The sequence below is a fragment of the Typopeltis vanoorti genome, chromosome 4, assembly GCF_054136105.1.
Source record: "Typopeltis vanoorti isolate ZY-2024b chromosome 4, IOZ_Tvanoo_1.0, whole genome shotgun sequence".
Classification (NCBI taxonomy): Eukaryota; Metazoa; Arthropoda; class Arachnida; order Uropygi; family Thelyphonidae; genus Typopeltis; species Typopeltis vanoorti.
The window spans coordinates 158,383,372-158,402,943 of record NC_143552.1 but is presented as its reverse complement, the minus strand read 5'-3'; the positions used below and the strand labels follow the sequence as shown (position 1 = coordinate 158,402,943).

Here is a 19,572-nt window from a genome sequence, read left to right as displayed (position 1 = left end):
AACAATAGCCATAAAGTGTGATGCGAACTCTATCAACGTACACAGGCCCTACATAATCTCAGAGGTTTGGAAGCTACACAACATAAAATTGAGGTCACAATTTTATGTGTGTTATCGTTGAAGTGTTTGAAGTGTTTGTGTTATCGCCAATAGGCGATAACACAAACACTTCAAAAGCAGAAGCACCTACCCGACCTGACATAGCATCCACTTCCTCCATGTGTTCAGATGACGACCACGAATAGTCGAAACGGACCGCACCCCGTCAACCCCCTCCAAAAATCAGTTGCTATTTTCAACTCCTTTCACCCTTTCCCACCTCATATAAATATATAAAAAACGCTCTGCCCGTCACTTATAATATATATGTATATATATGTTATTCAGAAAAACCCGGGTTTTTCCCATTTGTTATTTCAATTCTCCCACTTGCCAAAATCCCCCCCCCCCACACACACACGCAGTAGTTTGGACAACACGAAAGAAGAAGAGCCACAACACCCAGAAAAAGGTATGTGCAAATTTCTTGTCCTCTATGCAACATATATTTATTGATAAATATACATCTACAGTGCCCTAAGAATCCATGAAAAAAGAGCAATGACATTTCAACTGAGGCACTCCTAAACAGAAGCAGGCAAATAGCCGGAAATATAATAATCTACAAAATCCTACCCATGGTGATTAGTAGGATGGAGCATGGTGTTTTTTTTTTTTTTCAGGAGATCCTGTGGATTGTATCCAATACCTGCAAGGCTAGATTGACCATAATCGTGATTGCAGGTGAATGATTGGTGTTCTTCTAAGCAGATGATTAATCTGCCTGTCTGTCTGAAGTAAGCCAGATTGCAGGAACAGGGTACTGTTCCTGCAAGCTGGCTTACTTTGGACAGACAGGCAGATTAATCATCTGCTTAGAAGAACACAAATCATTCACCTGCAATCACCACTAGATTGTCAATCTAGCCTTGCAGACCATGTAATGGATACAATCCACAGGATTTCCTGGAATAAAGCCACCATGCTCCACCATAGTAAATTCAAAAAGGAAAGACTGTTTTTATAATCTGTGGTGCCACTCAGAAATCAACTGAATTTAAATTAATATGGATGCATAAAACTTTCCAAAATTTGGAAAAACAGTAATTGTCAGAGGTCTCACTTTACATCCTAGGCTATCTACAAATGCCCATAGAGGGTACACCATGTAGATAGGACTTTAGAGTCACTCATGTGTTTCATTTAGTATTGTGTTGCCTTTGTGTTACAAGTTATTTGTAATCCTTGAAGATGTCTTTGGAAAGCATTGGAAACATTAAAATTAGTTTTTAATCTTTTCATAGTGATGTAAATATTCCATTAAACCTCCAACATGAAGGAAATTTAATGTTGTTTTTATTGTTCTACCTAAATAAATATGGATGCATAAAACTTTTCCAAAATTTGGGAAACTGTAATTGTCAGAGGACACACCACCTAAATAGGACTTTAGAGTCACTCATGTGTTGTGTTTGTGTTACAAGTTATTTGTAATCCTTGACGATGTCTCAGTGACAGGCGAAATATTGGAAGCATTAAAATTAGTTTTTAATCCTTTCCTGGTGCTGTAAATATTCCAACATGATGTCCTTCTTAGCACTTGAGCCTTAACACATGAAACTTTAAATTTTTAGAAAACATAATTTGTTCTGTTAATTTTTGCTAATAGAATGCCACCTTTATATTATATTCTTCTGTGTTTTCTTAAAGGTTAAGATTTTGTCTAGAAACTTATTTTTTATTAAATAAAAATTATTCTATTTTGTCCATTCTGGAGCTACTTGCCAGCATATTTGTTGAGCCCTGTGAAACAGCATTTTTGGATCAAGAGCCTCCATAGTTCAGTCAGTTTTAACAATTCCCTTTGGTTGAAAAGACCTGGGTTTGAATTCCTTCTAGGACCCAACAGTACATTATCAGGACTTTTCAGCTGAAGGTGATCAGCAACTCTCATACAGCAGTGGAAGGATTTTTTCTCTCAAAAACTGTTTTTTCATCTTGCAAAATAGGCATATTTTGAAAGACTGCTAAACAAAACAAGCATTAACAAGCCTATACAACAATAGCCTAAAACAAGGAAAAGCTCCAATAGAAGGAAGGCAGCCACATACCAGTCTTAAAGCCTAACAAACCTCAAGACCAACCAGGAAGTTATAGACCAATTTCACTGACTTCATTTCCAGGAAAATTGATGGAAAAAATGATACTCCAACATTTGAATTACTATCTAAACACATTTTCAGGCTGCCTTTAGAAGAAATCACTCAACAACTGATCAACTTTTCTACTTAACCCAGTCAATTTAAGATAACTTCCAGATCAAACTTACCAAATCCAACATTGCAGCTGTTATAGATTTTAGCAATGCCTTTGACAAGGTGTGGAGGCAGAAACTCTTTTCCAAACTTTATCATATTGGAATAGAAGGGAAGGTTCCAAACTGGATTTATGACTTTCTAAGAAATAGAACAGTTTGAGTTAGAATAAATAATACCTTTTCCAAGAAAGTGAAAATAAGGCAGGGACTCCCTCAAGACAGCATTTTGAGCCTACTCCTGTTTTCCATCTACTTAAACCACTTAGACAAAAATATAAATAAAGAAACAACGACAGCTATGTTTGCTGATAATTTGGTATTATTCTCAGCTCACAACAACTTAGAAACAGCAGAAGGTCACTTAAACCAAGCCATTGAAAGTTTATCTACATACTGTGAAAACCAAAAAATCAAAATTAACCTTACTAAATCAGAAATTTATGTATTTATCATTAATAACCACCTCAGAAAATGGAGACCAAAGATTAATCTAATCAATCAATCAATCAACTAATTACATTTAATGAAACCCCAAATACCTTGGAGTTGCTCTGGATCCATCACTAGGCTTCAATAAACATAACAGTGTTGCAATCAGAACAAAAAGAAGACTAAATATCATGAAGAGTATCTCTGGTAGAGAGTGGGGAGCTGATGCTAAAACTTTAAAAGTCATATACACCTCTATTATCCGACCCATAATGGAATATGCTTTGCTCATCTGGATGCAAACATCACAAACCAGTTTAGACAATGTTATAAAAATTCAGAAAAATGCAGCTAGAATCATATGTGGACTAAGGAATATAACTCCTGGAAATATAGCAGAATTGAAATCCAACCTTGTTCCTTTAAAAAATTAGGTGGCAAGAAACTCTTGCTAAATTTTTTGAAAAAAAGAGCCAGCCTTGCACATCATAGAACAAGTGAACTTTTTAAAAAGTGCCAACCAACAAACAGAATAAAGAAAAAATCAACAATGCATGAAATCATGGAAAATAAAATTCCCTTGGATTGTCCAAATAAAATAGCCAACCACCCAGCATTTCCTCCAAATCAAGACAGGAAAAATATAGTTATTAATTTTGAAATAGGGAAACATGAGAAAAATCCTAGAAAACCCTGAAATCTTGAGATCGTTAAATCTTTCAAAAATATTGAAACATGGACTTGACTCAGTAAAGATGTACACAGATGGCTCCAAAAATCCAAATGGCAGTTCTGGGAGTGGTGTACTCATCTATGGCTCTCAAAATATAGAACTAAACACAACCAACAGTATAGGATGCAACTCATATACCATGCAGAATTAATAGCCATTAACACAGCACTGCAACATTTGGATAAACAACACCCAAAGGAATTTATATTTTTCACAGATTCCTTAGCAGCCCTTCAAGCTATTAAGAACTGCTGACACTTGCCATCAAGAAATACTTAGAGACATAGCAAAAAACACAAACAAACTACATAAAGATTCTGAAATAATTTTCCAATGGATTCCATCCCTTGTGAGATTCACTTGATGTTGCAAAAATGGCTGCAACATCAAGTGATACCACAGATTTCAATCTTTTTAAAACTACTCAAAAAGAAAACGTAAAAAGAATGATTCTCCAGGACATGACTCACCACTGGTATTTAGCAGAAAAACCAGGAGCTGCCATCAATTCTAAGTTTAATTGCTGTGCTGCTACCATGATCTCTTGCCTCAAGACCAGCTACACAAGACCAATCAAGTTTAGTAATGGCATAAAAGTCTTCCCCATCTGCAAAATCTGTAACATCAAGGAAGCATCACCAATGCCATTTACTAACTTTTATGAATATTTCTAAATGTGAACTTTACAACAACCCTGGAGTAATAATACCATGGGATAATTTAAAAAAAAAAAAAATAGAAGAAGCATCCACAGAACAGTATTAAAAGATTTTCAAGAAGAATGCAAAAAGCAGTACACATTGATACTTAAGGTTGGGAAAAAAAAAAAAAGCAAATAAAAATTCCAACAGAATCGAAAACTTGAATTGTGGAAAGGCAGCTGGAATAGATGATATTCAACCAGAAATGCTTAAATATGGAGGCATGAAAGTTTTGCTGCAGCTCATTGCATAATTCAGAGAGCCTGGTGAGAAGGTCCAATTCTAGATGATGAAAGTAGCACTTTCATAGTTCCCATCAGTAAAAAAGGGAAGAATAGAGTTGAATATGAGAATTACAGATGAATTTCTCTACAAAGTGTTCCAGATTTATGCAAGCATACTTGAAAAGGGATTTTGAGAAAAATTCTGGAAAAGCAACTTAGAGAAGAGCAAGCTGGATTTAGGCCAAATGGAAGTTGTCTAGGTCAGATTTTAACTTTAGGACAAATAGTTGAAAGATCATGGAATATGATTTGATTATTGTGGGGGACTTCAACTATGGAGATATAGACTGGAAGGAAGAAAGATCACATGGCAGAAAGGAAAGAGAATATATACACCTGCTAAGAGATAATTATTAAGGCAGCATGTGATGGAGGGGAACTAGGGGTGTAAGAGTATTGGACCTGGTCATAAGATCAAAAGAGCTATCCATAACCAAGGTAAACAAAATTGCCTTTAACTGGTGAAAGTGACCATGTGGTCTTGACTTTAGATATTGTAAAACATGAGAAATATTCCATCAAGAAAGAGTATTTGTGGAACTACAAAGCAGATGATTATGGCATGCTTAGGAAGAAACTAAATCTGTACCATGGCATAAAACACTGAGTGAAAGGATATGAATAGTGCATGGGATATAGTTAAGGGTCATCTACAAGAAGCAGTTCTCGTGGAAAGGCTTAGACGTTGGTTATGCATTTTTTACTAAATAATTTAAAGAAATTACGTCAATAGGATATACATTAAAATAAATTTTAATATACTTCAATATTTTGGCAACATCACGTTGCCATTTTCAAGAACTTAACAACAAGACACGTGCACAGGCACAACAAACAGTAAATGAGGAAGAAGCAGGAAGCTATTATTTCTCCTAAAGTCCTGATGGTGCCCCCTAGCGGGCAATGTTGGTATTCTTGGGCGATTGGGCTGAAGGTCTTCTGATGTAGGTTTCCCAAATTTGAGGCAGTCTCATGCAGCCAAATTTGTTGAGTTTTGGATTGTTTCTTAGAGCTGAAGCTGATTCCATGAAAAGCCTTTCATATTTGTATTTACTACGGTGTATTATCGTGGCTTTCTTCCATCGTATTCTATGGCAGGTATCCAGCACATGGTCAGCAAGACCAGAGTGGCTGTATTGGTGAAACCAGATGTAGTCCTTGTGTTCTGAAATTCTGATATTTGCTGTCCTGCCTGTTTGGCCAAAGTAGGACAGGCTTACAGCTGCAAGGGACCTGGCATACACCTGGTAGGTCTGGGGGGGGGGTTGGTCTTTAGTAGAGCAGATAAGGGGGGAGAAGGCCAATTTTTTATATGGTCTGTAACAAGAAGTTAAGTCATGTTTTTTTAGGATTTTTGTAATTTTTTCCGAGGTGCCTCAGATATAGGGTATGGTGATGGATTTAGAGTAATCCTTGTTGTGAGGGAGGTTTCAATATTTTTTGGATTTTTTTTTTTGGGGGGGGGGGGTAGCCATTGGCTGAGAAAGTGTTGAGAATGTGGTTTAGTTCTATGGTTAGGGCATTGCCATTTGAACAGATAAGTTTAGCCCTGTTGTGTAGTGTCTTAATGATTCTGTATTGTTGCAAGAAGCAGTGGTGGGATTGTTGGTGAATCTATCTGCCTGTATGGGTGGGTTTTCTATAGACTGAGAAAACCAAGGTTCCATTAGGCTGGCGGGTGACTAGTTTGTCTAAGAAAGGAAGGCAGTTGTTTTTTTCTTATTCCATAGTGAATTTGATTCTGGGGTGGTTGGTTGTTTAGGTGTGTTAGGAAGGAGAGGAGTGCATCAGAGCCATGTGGCCAAATAGCGAACACATCATCAACATAGCGAAGCCAAATGGTTGGTTTTGTGGGGCAGAGTTTAAGGCTTTCTCTTCAGAGGTCTCCATATAAAAGTTGGCCAAGGGTGGGGAGAGTGGAGAACCCATGGCTGTCCCCTCTATTTGTTTGTAGAATTTTCCTTGCAAACAAAATAGCCTGAGTTCATAGTGAACTGAAATAGGGCTGTGATTTCGGGAGGAAATTTAGCTTGGATTAGCTCTAAAGATTCTTTGAGTGGGACATTTGTGAATAAGGAGGAGACATCAAAACTGACCATTATGTCAGTGTGTTTGAGTGTAAGGTTTTCTATACTGGCTTTGAAGTGGGCTGAGTTTTTTATGTGTGAGGGTGTGTTGCCAGTATAATGTGAGAGAGCTTTGGCCAAATGTTTAGCTAGTTTGTATGTGGGTGAATCAGTGCCATCCACTATGGGACGTAATGGCATATTTTCCTTATGTATTTTTGGGAGTCCATAAATACAGGAGGGGGGGGGGTTATGGAGTTAAATGGTTTTAATTTGTTAGTGATTTCCACAGGGTAAGAAATGACTTTCTTAAGGAGCCTGTGGAGTTTTCTAATTTGTGAGTTGATGGGATTGTACTTGATAGGGAGGTAAGTAGCCTGATCTAACAATAGAGCTTTCGGTTTACCTGTGTAATCCTTTTGATTAAGCAGTACTGTGGCATTCCCTTTATCAGCTTTGGTGATTATTATTTTTCTTGTTTTACTTTAATACTAGTAGAAATTTAATTTCCTTACTGGGCATGTTGGCTTTTGGTGGTTTAGCTTTGGTCAGAATACAAGCCACATCCAGTCTAATATCGTTGGCGACGTGGTTTTTAAGGTGTTGTATCCCACGTTCAATTCGTATCATAATATCTTCAGCAAGTATTCTTCTGGGTGCAATGGCGAAGTTGTAGCCACGTGCGAGGGCGTCGAGTGCTTCAGGTTTCACACTAAATGACGAAAGGTTGACTACCGTTTCAGTAGGAAGTTGTGGTTTCGAGACTGGGTTCTTTTTTAAATTTTCAAATTTTTTGATGTGTCGATCTCATACTTTTTTTAAATTCTTTCTTCACTGCAGTGCACGAGATGTCGTATAAAATAGACCAAATTTCGTGGCTTAAGGTGCTTGAAAATGCCACTCACCATATAACCTCGAACCCGAGTTGGGTTCAAGGTTATATGGTGAGTGGTCGGTGTAATTTAGCGCTCGTGTAAAATTGGTGATTTTTGGTGTTTTTTGTGTGTGTTTTTCCTTAGAAAATTGGTTTTATAGTATATTAGAACGATTTTCGTGTTTTTAGAGTATTTTGTGTGTCTTTATAACATATTTTATTGGGGCTGTCGCCGCTAGAGGGATTCGTAGTGTGTAGTGTTCGTGAAAGCTCCGGATAAGATAAGTATTATTTTCAATTATCGTTGATAAATTTATTTAATATTGCGTAGTTTTGTTTGCCTTGCATCTCTTAGTGCATCTTTTTGTGTGTTTTTGGTGACCAGCATGGCAAGGAAGGCAGAATCAGGTTATGAGAAGAATCTAGCTGAGCAGGCCAAAGGAAATCCTGAAGAGTTCTTTCATTATGTGGTGAGTAAGAGAAAGAATGACTATGGAAGATTAACCAATGGCAATGATGGTCACGAGAAGAGAGAATCAGATAAAATAGTTGACTTATTGAATGACCACTTTGCAAGTCTATACCATCCTAGTAATTTACTGCTTTATTCTATGTGACAGAACTCTAATTTGGGAACAGAGGTGGATGAATTGGAGGTTTTTCCGATATTGCAGAATCTCAATGTAAATGTTGTGTCCCCCTTTCTTAAATTCTGTTAATATATGTACTATATGCTGGGTCCTTCCTAAGGAGTCATGTGGTACCTCTAAAACACAAAAGAATTGCCTCAGGGTCGAGCCAAAACCAGCGTGGCAAAGTCTTTGAAATCTCACTTCTCTTAAAGCATTAGGAATATTTATATTTTTTTGCTGTGCCACCTAAGCTATTAGATTAAGTTAAACATGTCTTAATCAAGAAGTGATCTCAAAGGTGTACTATAATGACTACTGATTTGCAATCGTGACCTATAACATAATCTATTTTCTCCCGCTTAGATTTGTATCTTTTTGCAAGTGGGGGCATCAGATTCTGATACTCAGACACTCAGATTAAAGATAGCAAAGGTTTATTTGACACATTAATATAATTTACAACATAAAGAAACTCTCAATCCAAAACTTCAATGTTAATGAGAGAAAACTATAGGTATCCTTATTAAGCAGGACATCAAGAAGCAACATCAATATGTTATTTCACAAACTGACAAAACTCGACTGCAATATTCACATTAATCTTCATATCATATCACATTACTCAGACTAAACCTTCTTAATACTTTCAAAAACATACACATTAATTTAACCGTATAGGAGTTACCTCACTAGGCGTTCTAATATTAAGGTGCTACAGTCCTGACTTAATTATATGAAAGTCCTCAATCCTCAATTTCCCTTAATCTCATTTATAACATCTTAATTTTCTTATACACATTATATAGACAAAGAATTTTCAATGCTACTGTACACACTGGTTCTTCATATGTGTTCCTTCAACTTCTGACTGCCGTTCTCTGATCGATCTCCCTTCCGATTCATTTAGTCAGTGCTATGGCATGGATTTCTTCAGTCAAAGACAAGTCCACAAGATCCCAGCATAACTAGCCCACTCCAGATATAATGATAGCATAAGGCGATTCCGCTTCCATGAGGCCTGTTGCCTAGATGCTGAGCCCTTTCCATGGATTGCCCATCAGTCAAATGGAGATGTATTCTTTCATCGTACGATTAGGACCTCGGGATTCCTAACAGAACTCTTCGCTAATCCTTCATCCGAGTACTCCTGGACAGAGATGCTCCTCCATGCAACCGTCCACCCATCAGAATACACAAAATCTCAATTTATCAAAGCTTAACAAAATACAACTGTGGGATTAGATGGAATACCAGCTCGGGGTTTTGCAAGAATGCGCAAGGGAACTGACAATACCTCTGACTAGGCTGTTTAATTTAAGTCTCAGCTCTGGTAGACTTCCAAAGGAGTGTAAAAAGAGCAAAATAATTCCCTTGCATGGTGGTAAAAGTACTAAAAAAATGTTAAAAAAGAGAATTCGAGAATGGGTAGATAAAGATATGATATTGTATGAGGATCAGTATGGCCTTGTGAAGGGTCATTCATGCCTTAGTAATTTACTAACTTTTTATAATAGAGTAACAGCTGAGATGGATAAATTAAATGGCTTCACAATGATTTTGCTGGATTTTGCAAAGGCATTTGACAGAATACCACATGGAACTCTGTTATGTAAATTAAAACAAATGGGGATGGATATGACACTGTTTAAGTGGATAAGAGGATGGCTGCTGGAAAGATATCAAAAAATGATATATGGAGGGGCAGAATCGAGGGGAAAACAGGTGGCAAGCGGTGTGCCACAAGATTCAGTGCTGGGACCATTGTTGTTTAATTTGTACATAAATGATATAGGAAATAACCTGAAAAGAAATAGTTATTTGCTGATGATGCAAAATTAGGTAGGGTAATATAGTTAATATAGAGAAATAGCGAATCAAGGCAATGTGGAGAGCTTGTGGGATGATTTAAATAGGCTGTCAGTATGGGCAAAAGGTAATGGGTGGCATTCTATCTCATTGATGCCACCGTACTCCAGGAAATAGATGAAGCTTTAGGGATGGTGGAGGACAGTGTGTTAAAGTTTAGAGGACATATTGCTAAGGTAGCCCATAAGATTACTTGGCTATTGAAGAACACATTAACAAGTAGAGATAAGGAAGTTGTTATTCCTCTTTATAAGGCCCTGATATGCCCATATCTGGATTACTGTGCTCAAGTTTGGTCCTCTCGGTTTCTTGGGGATGAGGAGGTGGGGGAGAGGATTCAGAGGCAAGTGACCAAGATGGTGGTGAGTGGTTTGTGGAATGTTCTTGTGAGGATAGATTGTAGGTGTGTGGATTGCAGAAGTTGGTTGATAGGAGAAAAAGAAGAGATATGATAGAAAGATTTCAGTTGCTTAAAGGGTTTTATAGGATAGGTACAGGAGGAATTTTTTCAGCACTTGGCTAGAGAGACCAAAATAATGGGTTATCCCTGGAAGTTGAATATAGGTGTGGTTAATAGGGGTGTGAGGACTAGATTTTTTTGCTTGGGAAGTTGTGAATGAGTGAAATGGGTTGCCAGAGTCATTTGTGAGTGCTTTGTCTGTTAATGGGTTCAAAGAGAGGTATGATAGTTTGGGGTCTCTTGTAATGAGTCTTCGGACTCCATGTAGGTACCCATAATAATAATAAGGATCTGTTAAGTTTTGTAGTTCTATAAAAAAAGCATACAACAACATGCCCAGAGAAAACTTTTCAAAATACTACAGTTATATTGGATAAATGGAATGTTATACAGACTGGTTCATAGTCTATATATTTACATTGTAAGCCAGCAGGAAAAAGTGAAGGAAATACATTAAGATAGTTTCATGTAAAATCAGGTGTAAGACAAGAATGCATATTATCTCTACTCTTATTCATCATCTATATATGTATTACACCATGAAAGAAAGTTGCATTAAACCTGATATTGGAATCAGAGATATCAAACTTAGCTCTTTGCTTTATACAGATGATGTTATACTCCTAAACACATCCCGTGAAAGTCTCCAGGATTCACTAACCAAATTGAATAACAGCTGTAGTAAATTTAGCATGAAAATCAGCAATAAAAAAGACCAAAACTGTGAAAATAGGCAGGAACATATAAAACTTCAGCTGCATTCTCAATGGAGAACCTATAGAACAAGTAAAATATTTCGACTATTTAGGCACAGTTTTTAGTGACGTTGGCAAATCAAATATTGAAGTAAACAACAGAATAAGCAAAAACTGGTATACCTTGGAGCCACTTGAATAAATTTATATGTAATAAGAGAGAAATTAGCCAAAACACCAATCTAGTAGTATACAAGACAATGCTGTTCAAATCAGTAAGTTATGGATCTGAGAGTTGGGATAGAAATAAAGCATTTCATCAAAGACTAGAGACCACAGATGTGAGAGTTCTGAGAAAAATTAGAGGAGTGAACAGATGGCAGAATCTGTTCACTCCTCTTTTTTTTATTAAAGAATGAAGATATTAGGAAGGAACTTGACAATGTTTGCTTTCAAGAATCTGTGAACAGAGCTAATCTAAGGTAGTATGGCCACTTAAATAGAATTCAGTGAAAGATTAGCAAAGCAGGTGTTCGATGCCAAGATTCTCTGGAAAAGCATACTACCTGAGATTAGCTCTGCTTTTGCATTTCTGAATGCTAACAGTGTTAAGTTTGTTTCTGATATCTTCATTTTTAATATGATTCTGCCATTCGTGCCAACTATTTCACTCTTCTAATTTTTGACAAAACTCTTATATCTGTATTTCCAAACCTAGCTCTCAGATCCATAAATTAAAAGTGGTTTATGGGGAATCGGTTGAATAAATTTATATGGAATAACAGAGAAATTAGTCAAAACACTGTTCTCTCTTATTCCATATAATTTTTTTTCAGTTTGACTACCCACCATACTAGCTTTTCAAATATGCAGTGCCATACAATTGCATTTTATATCATCATTGATCAATGATTACATTATCAGTAATCATTGATCAATGATACTTTTATCCCACAGTCATTTGGCTCATTATTGAACCAAATGACTATGGGATAAAAGCATTTTGCCTAGGTCAGGATACTATGCAGAAATCAGTTAGTTGGAACAGCTACCATTTTGTGAACAGTATTCTAAGGGTGTGCAGATTTGGGATTTATATGGGGTTAGCTATGTGGGTGTAAAATAACTTCTTGAGTGGAAAAGAATGCCTAGTTTTTAGAAGCTGAGGAAGCTATTGATTTAAAGTGTTTGTATCTTCCTCATCCTTTAAAAAACTGGTTCTCTCTCATTCAAAGCATTACTTGTCTTCTATTCAATCCCAAACACTTTATAAGTCTCAGATCTAACCAACCTTAGAATATTTTTTCTGTAGAAGAGGGCAATCTACTTAAAGAGGTGAGCCTGCTCTCACAGACTCACTTTTTAGTTGCTCTGTTTGTGCCCTATGCCTTTTCTGTAGGTACTTTTTGGGCACTGCTGCTGAACTAGACGCTACCATTCCTCTAATTTTTTTTAATGATGTCGGAGACATGCAACTGTACAGCTTCAAACATACTGAACAAACTTCTCATCATCTTTTCTTCCATCTACCTATGCAGCGTTCTCCTCCATATTGTTTTTCCCACTAAGTACAGTCCCCAAATGTAAGTGCAGATCTGAAAATCACTGCTAGAAGTGGACAGACTATAGTTCATTTCGCTGTGATGGTCAGGACCAGCCACTTCACAGTAAACACATCACTGGGATACGCAGAATATTAGTGGTGGGTTCTTTACCACCTTATTGAAAATAAAAGCACACGTACATTGTCCCAAACTTCTGTTTTGAATGGGAAGGGGATACATTTGTACATTGTTATAGAACTGAAATGTCATTTGAATAATGGTACTATCATTTTCTCCACATCCAAAGAACACTTTTGCCAGGAACCCAGTAATGCAAAAATTATGCTCTTTGTGACTTTGATATTATTATTATTATCTGAGACCTCCAGGGAGTCAAGGACTCATCGAGGGAGGATATAAATCATCCAAACCAGCTAGATACACTCACTACTCCTAAAGGTAAATTATTCCACTCACTCGATATTCTCTGGGGAGAAAAACCTAGCTCTTACCCCTTTCTTGACTGTGAACAAACTTAACTTCCATGGATATCCCCCATGTTCTCTCCCCACCTTCCAAATAATGAAAAATTTCATCTTGGTATCCTATAACATCTATTCAAAAGTTACGATCTGTCCTCATAATCTAAATCCCATAATCCGGATATAATCTTTGTAACTCTTCTTTACACCCTTTATTCCCTTGGAACCAACAAGGAGACAACATCTATGCACAATAATCCAGGTGTGGTCTTATCAAAGCCTTATAAAGAGGCAAAATTACTTCCTTATCCTTACATGTCAAGGTTCGCTTCAACATTGCAATTATCCTCTGAGTTGTATTTGCAACTTTTGCTATGTGACCTTTGAACTTTAAATTCCTATCCACCAATACACCAAGAACCCTTACCTCTTCAGTTTCTAATAGTATAACCTCAGTAATATAATATACTGCTGGAACTCTAATCACACCAAAGTGCATAACTTTATACTTACTAACATTAAACTGACAGCCATTTTCATTTGCCCAAATTTCCAGTCTAGTCAAATTATTTTATAATTGCTGAATATCACTAGCATCCCTGATGCCCTGCCCATCGTGTACAATGGAACTATCATACATTCCCTCCATTCCTGTGGTATCATTCCAGAACTGAGACTCAAGTTATATAAACATGTGAAAGGCATAGCTAATTTGGCTGAATTGGCTATGCCTTTCACAAGGAATGGACTGATATTCCATCTGTTCCTATAGACAAATTCTTATCCAGGTTATGCAACAGCGCTTCAATCTCATTTTTGAGCCTCTAACTCTTCTTCCAATGTAGCAGTAAAACTGTGCACCATGTTACAGAAACTTGGTTGATATATCTTACAAAGTGAGCACTCATTAATTGAACAGTATTATTAGCTTCTGACACTAGAGTACCATCTGTATTTAATAAAGTTAGTTATTCTTCCACATTCATTCTTTCTTTTGCTTGCAGCATAATGATAAAATTCTTTTGGATTGCCTTTAGCTTACATAGCTAATTTCTTTTCGTACTCCAATTTAGCTTTCTGCACAACACTCATTACTTTTCTGGCCAGTGCTTTATATATTTCATAACTCCTCTCACTCTTATTCTCACGATATTCTTTCCATGTCATCTTCTTCTTGTGGATTTCTTGCTTAATAAGGTTGCACATCCATTTCTCTTCCAACCTATTTATTCTTTAAACACTAGGGATACATTCAGATACTGCCTCATTTAAGCACTTTTTCAGTATCATTTGTGGCAATCTACTACTTCCACCATACAGTCCCATTCTGAAATATGAATGCAGAATGATTATTGAACATTTCTACATGTTGGCCCAGAAATCATGGAACATTCCTAGAAAGGGTCTGTCTTTGTGAAGCTGAGAATGGAAGGCATTTACATGATGTGGTTTTTTCATAACTAATAAACAAAAATCTGGTGATGTTAAAAAACTTTTGCAGTTACTTCACAGAGATGGGTTGTTCTTTCAACACCATCATTCACACTGAATGATTTGCTTACTCCACTACTAGTGCTACATGATATAGTTCGCCCACCGATTAGAGGTCCCGCGACACTTCTGCACATGTCAGATTTACATGATGTGGTTTTTCATAACTAATAAACAAAAATCTGGTGATGTTAAAAAACTTTTGCAGTTACTTCACAGAGATGGGTTGTTCTTTCAACATCATCATTCACACTGAATGATTTGCTTTACTCCACTACTTGTGCTACATGATATAGTTCACCCACTGATTAGAGGTCCCTCGACACTTCAGAAAAAGGAGAATCCATTCCAATAATAGGGTAATAAATCTGTCTTCTGCGATGGGTTTGTTTATTATTACAGGTTGGAAAATTTAGCTTTTCTTTTATGAACATTGTAGTTTTTAAAGTGTAACTATTTTGCTTGTATAGCAGTTGGAAAAATGTACGTAAGTATTAACAAAATTAAAAAAAGGAAAGCATAAAACAAAAATTTAACTAAGTTTATTTTTAAGAAAGTTTTCTATAAAATAAAAATAATTATACAGAAAAACAGAAATTTTTTCAAATGAACTTAGTTATTCTAAACTCACTGTTGAGAGAACTGAGACACTTTAATGTCCTAAACTGATTAATTATTTATGATTTGTTGTGACTCTTTTAACAAACCCATACAAAAAAAAGGTTGGAAAAAATACCATTATCAAATCCTTTTAATCTTCATAGTCATCTAAATCAGTGTCCGAATCGCCATCACTTTCACTTAAACTGATCACAAAAGGTTCGCATAATTCTTCGATAATTCCATCTCTGTTCCAATGCATATTTTCCAATGAGGTGACATGAAAGCAATATTTTCCCCAGTTTTGAACTGTAATACTTTCAATTGCCTGTTCTGAAAGCTTAAAAAGTTTTGACATGTCAATATCTCCAGTTACGTTGCGATGGCGAATGAAACTTTTCACTTCTGCCCAAACATACTCAATAGTATTAATATCGCAATGATATGGTGGTAGCCTCAAAGCTAGAAATCCATGCTCTTTGAGCATCATGTTGAATTTAAATAGTTTAGTTGCGAGTTTCTTTTGACCAAATTAAGCAATTCAATTTTTCGCATATCTGGGGAATGAGAAATGTTATTTGCAGAGAGCCAATCCATAAGAACTTGCTTCTTATTAGACCAATTTGCAACTTTGTTTGATCGAATAGAGTGACATGAGGCTTTATCAATTATAACAACAGCATTTTTAGGAAGGTTTGGAATCAGTTTTTCTTCTGCCCACTTTTCGAAGATCTTAGAATTCATTTGCCTATGGTAATTGGCTTTGTATAGTAAGTTTGAATTCGCTAAAAAAAAAAACATTTCTCCACCCGCACACAAATTTATTATGCACTGCGAGGCATTTCCGGTTTGTAGCACTCCACATTCTTCTTTAGACTGCCAACATTTTCCATAATTTAAATTACTATCAATCCAAGTTTCATCTAGATACACAATCGGTTTTTTTCCCTCCCTGAAACGTCTTATTGCTCTCAAATACTGCACTCTAGATAAAACAGTCACTTTGCTTCATGATAAGTTTCCTTTTATTCTGGGACTTTTTAAAACAAAATCCAATTTCATGAAGTTTTCCCTTAAAGTTTCTCTTTTCCAAGGGAAATTAATTTTTTCTTTAAGCACAGGAATCAATTTCAGAACAGTTGGCACTCTTTTCTCGACCACGTAAAATTTGTGAATAGTTGTTATAACGTCTACATCAAAATCATTCACAGCTATGGTTTCGATGGTTTTCTTTACTCTGGCACTTTTTTTAGGAGATTTAAATTTTGGCTTACCTTCACCTTTTGATTCCCTATGAATTCTTTTAACAGTCGACCCCGATACGCCTGCAATTGCACTTGCACGTTTTATGACTTGAGAAAGGGGAACAAGGAGACGATTCTTTTTCGCAGAATGTCAGCACATTATTCAATATTCTTTTGCAAGAGCTACTGAAACGTTTACAACAGAACTTGTTGAATGTACTGGATCCATCATACAAATTAATAATAAAAAAAAATAATGCAAAAGAGCAACAACAAAAATCAAGCTAGTACTAGTACAGCAACAGACATGAAAGCACGTGATTTCGCATGTTGGCGACCAGACTGTACATCCTTCATTTCTTTCTCCCCTTCAGCATGAATCGACTATTCTTGGCAAAATGCCAAGGAGAGATCTATAAATGGTGGGCGAACTATAGTGCATGTTGTCATGTAGGAAGACCTTTCAGCATGTAAACAGCAGTTTCCTCACTATGTTTTAAATATGAGAGGCCACATCATTTTGTTCCTTGAAGATGGAGAAATTGGAGGTATTCACTTTCACAAGGTGTCTTTTGTGATAACAAATACCAGTGCTCCACCATATAAGTTGCATGTTAGTGCATATAGCCACATGGCAAGACTTAGTGAAAGACCTTATAGTATAATGGCAGTAGAAAACTAAAATATCCTCATTACTCTCTGAATATTAGGCCATGAGAATTTCCTGAATATGAAGAAACCTAAAGTAAACAGCTTTACAGTATGTAGGAAGTAATATTAGCAATATATTACGTCCTGCATACTGTAGGAGGAAAGTAATATAAGCAATATTTTTGTAACAACATGAATCATTCTCCTGGCAGTAGACGCAATGGATGCTAGGAAAATGATTGGCAATGGATGTAAACAGTAGACAGTCAACCTCGCTCCATATTTTTTGGCAAAGGATGCCAAAAAATATGGAGCGAGGTTGATTGCCTGACTGGTGACCATATTGAAAACATGCAGTGTTATTTTGCTTGAAATAAAACTTGACTGGATATAGTACATTTTATTCACTCCTCATCTGAGAAACCTTTGAAGCATAATACGAGGGTGGTTCCATAAGTTTCTGGCCTGACTCACTTTTAGAGATGAAAGAAAGAAAACAACTGTGTCACTTTTCAGCATAATCTTCCTTTACTTCAACACATGTTTCACATCTTTGAATTAACATTTCTATGCCTTTGATAAAATAGTCTGTACTTTTATCTGCAAAATAGCCTAAAAACTGCACCTTCACCTCATTAATGTTAAAAAAAACTCTTCAGTTTCAAGAAGAGATAGTAGTCACTGGATGCTAGATCTGGACTGTAGGATGGGTGTTCATTCAATCTCCTGGTAGCCACAGTCCTTCACTGCAGCCTTCACAACAATAGCAGTATGGGCTGGAACATTGTCATGAAGCAGGCAAACATCATGACTCAGTATTCCTCATCTCTTCTCCTTTATGGCATTGTGCAGGAGTGAAGCATAATATTCTGCATTCACAGTGGTATTCCTTTCCTTGAAGTCAACTAAAAGAATTTCCTGGTAATCCCAAATGATTGTTGCCATGATCTTCTTAGTGGACTGAGTGATTTTGCTTTTCTTGCCCATGCTTTGCCTATTTGCACTACTCCATGGATTCCCTTTTGGAAAGAGAATCATGATAAAAGACCTTGTTTTCTTCCTCGATGACAATGAATTCCATCACTTCTCTCTGATTCCCTTAGCCAAGCTCTAAAAACTTCCAGGAACAAGTCACACGATGCTCCTTCGAAATTGAAGACAGAAGTCGGGGTACCCCTCTAACACTGACCTTTATCATGTGAAGCTTCTCATGAATAATGTGAAAGATAGTTGTTATAGAAAGCACCCCAGCCTTGCTGAGATTTCTTTGAGCTTCAGCTGTCTGGCATTGAGCAGTTCCTCCTCAACAAGAGAAACATTTTTTTCAGTCATCACTTCCACAGGCCAACCATCACAAGGATCATTTTCGATGCTCGCTCTTCCTAGTTGAAACTGTTTAGCCCATTCCTTCATGGTGGAATATGAAGAAGAAGCTTCCTCATCCAATTGCTGTTTGATAGCACTTGGAAAAAGCCCTTCTTTGGTGAAAAACGTTTTATCACAGCACCGTACTCAATTTTTAACATTACAGCCACTTAGTGTGTCATGTGTTAGTCAAGTGAGTGCATCCAACTGAATTACGCAGGTAGAGAGTTGAAACTGGTACACTAAGCTCCCCATAGATGATGCTATCTGTCACGCATGCCATTTTAAAATTGATGCGAATTTTGTATGTCAGGCTGAAAAGTTTTGGAACCTATCTCATATCACTTATATACCAGGATCTTCCCTTTCAGAAATCTTCATTATAGTGAAAAACTGTGGCAGTAGACCGAAGCAGAGATTCCTGAACTTTCATACCTTGCACCTCCCTTAAAATATCTTTATAAATTTCAAGTGAAAATAAACTGATTTAACATGAAAATTAGCTATGAATATACATATTTTCTTTAATTTAAAGCAGAATATAAACTTTTTAGATTAGATATAGAGTATTGGTGCAAAGACTTTTTAGATTAGATATAGAGTATTGCCGCACAGTACTGTTACTAAACTACCTCAACCAAGCAAAGAATTTTAAATATATTTCTATATGTTCTTAAAAATAGTGTTTCATACCAACAATATGCATTGTCCAGAAAACCACATGTGGAAAATCCCCAATTGGGATCCCACTTTGAGAACAACCTCTAGACTAAAGTAAATAGTCATGTGCAGAAAAATATTGCCCACAGAATACTCAGCCAGCTTCACTATTTGTTTAACATGTCACATTGTACCAGGAAAAGTGAAGCTGATCTTTGTAAACTATAGTTTTTTTCTCTTAATAGTATATACAGATATCTTTGTGGGGAGAAAAAATATGATTCATAGATTTATAATAAACATTAATAAGATTATTTATTTTTGTAAACTATTGGAGGTGCTGTGTCATATTTAAAATTGCCATGATTAACTTCAAATATGTTAGTATAGAATTTGAAATAAAAACTGTATAATTGCTAATTTGACAAATATCACACTT

The 19,572-nt window shown here is 36.4% G+C and overlaps 1 protein-coding gene across 1 annotated transcript in view; it reads left to right on the top strand.

Annotated features, from left to right (window-relative positions):
- Positions 1 to 19,572, top strand: part of LOC150107790 (5-taurinomethyluridine-[tRNA] synthase subunit MTO1, mitochondrial) — a 309,050-nt gene that overhangs the window by 225,076 nt on the left and 64,402 nt on the right. The window lies entirely within an intron of this gene.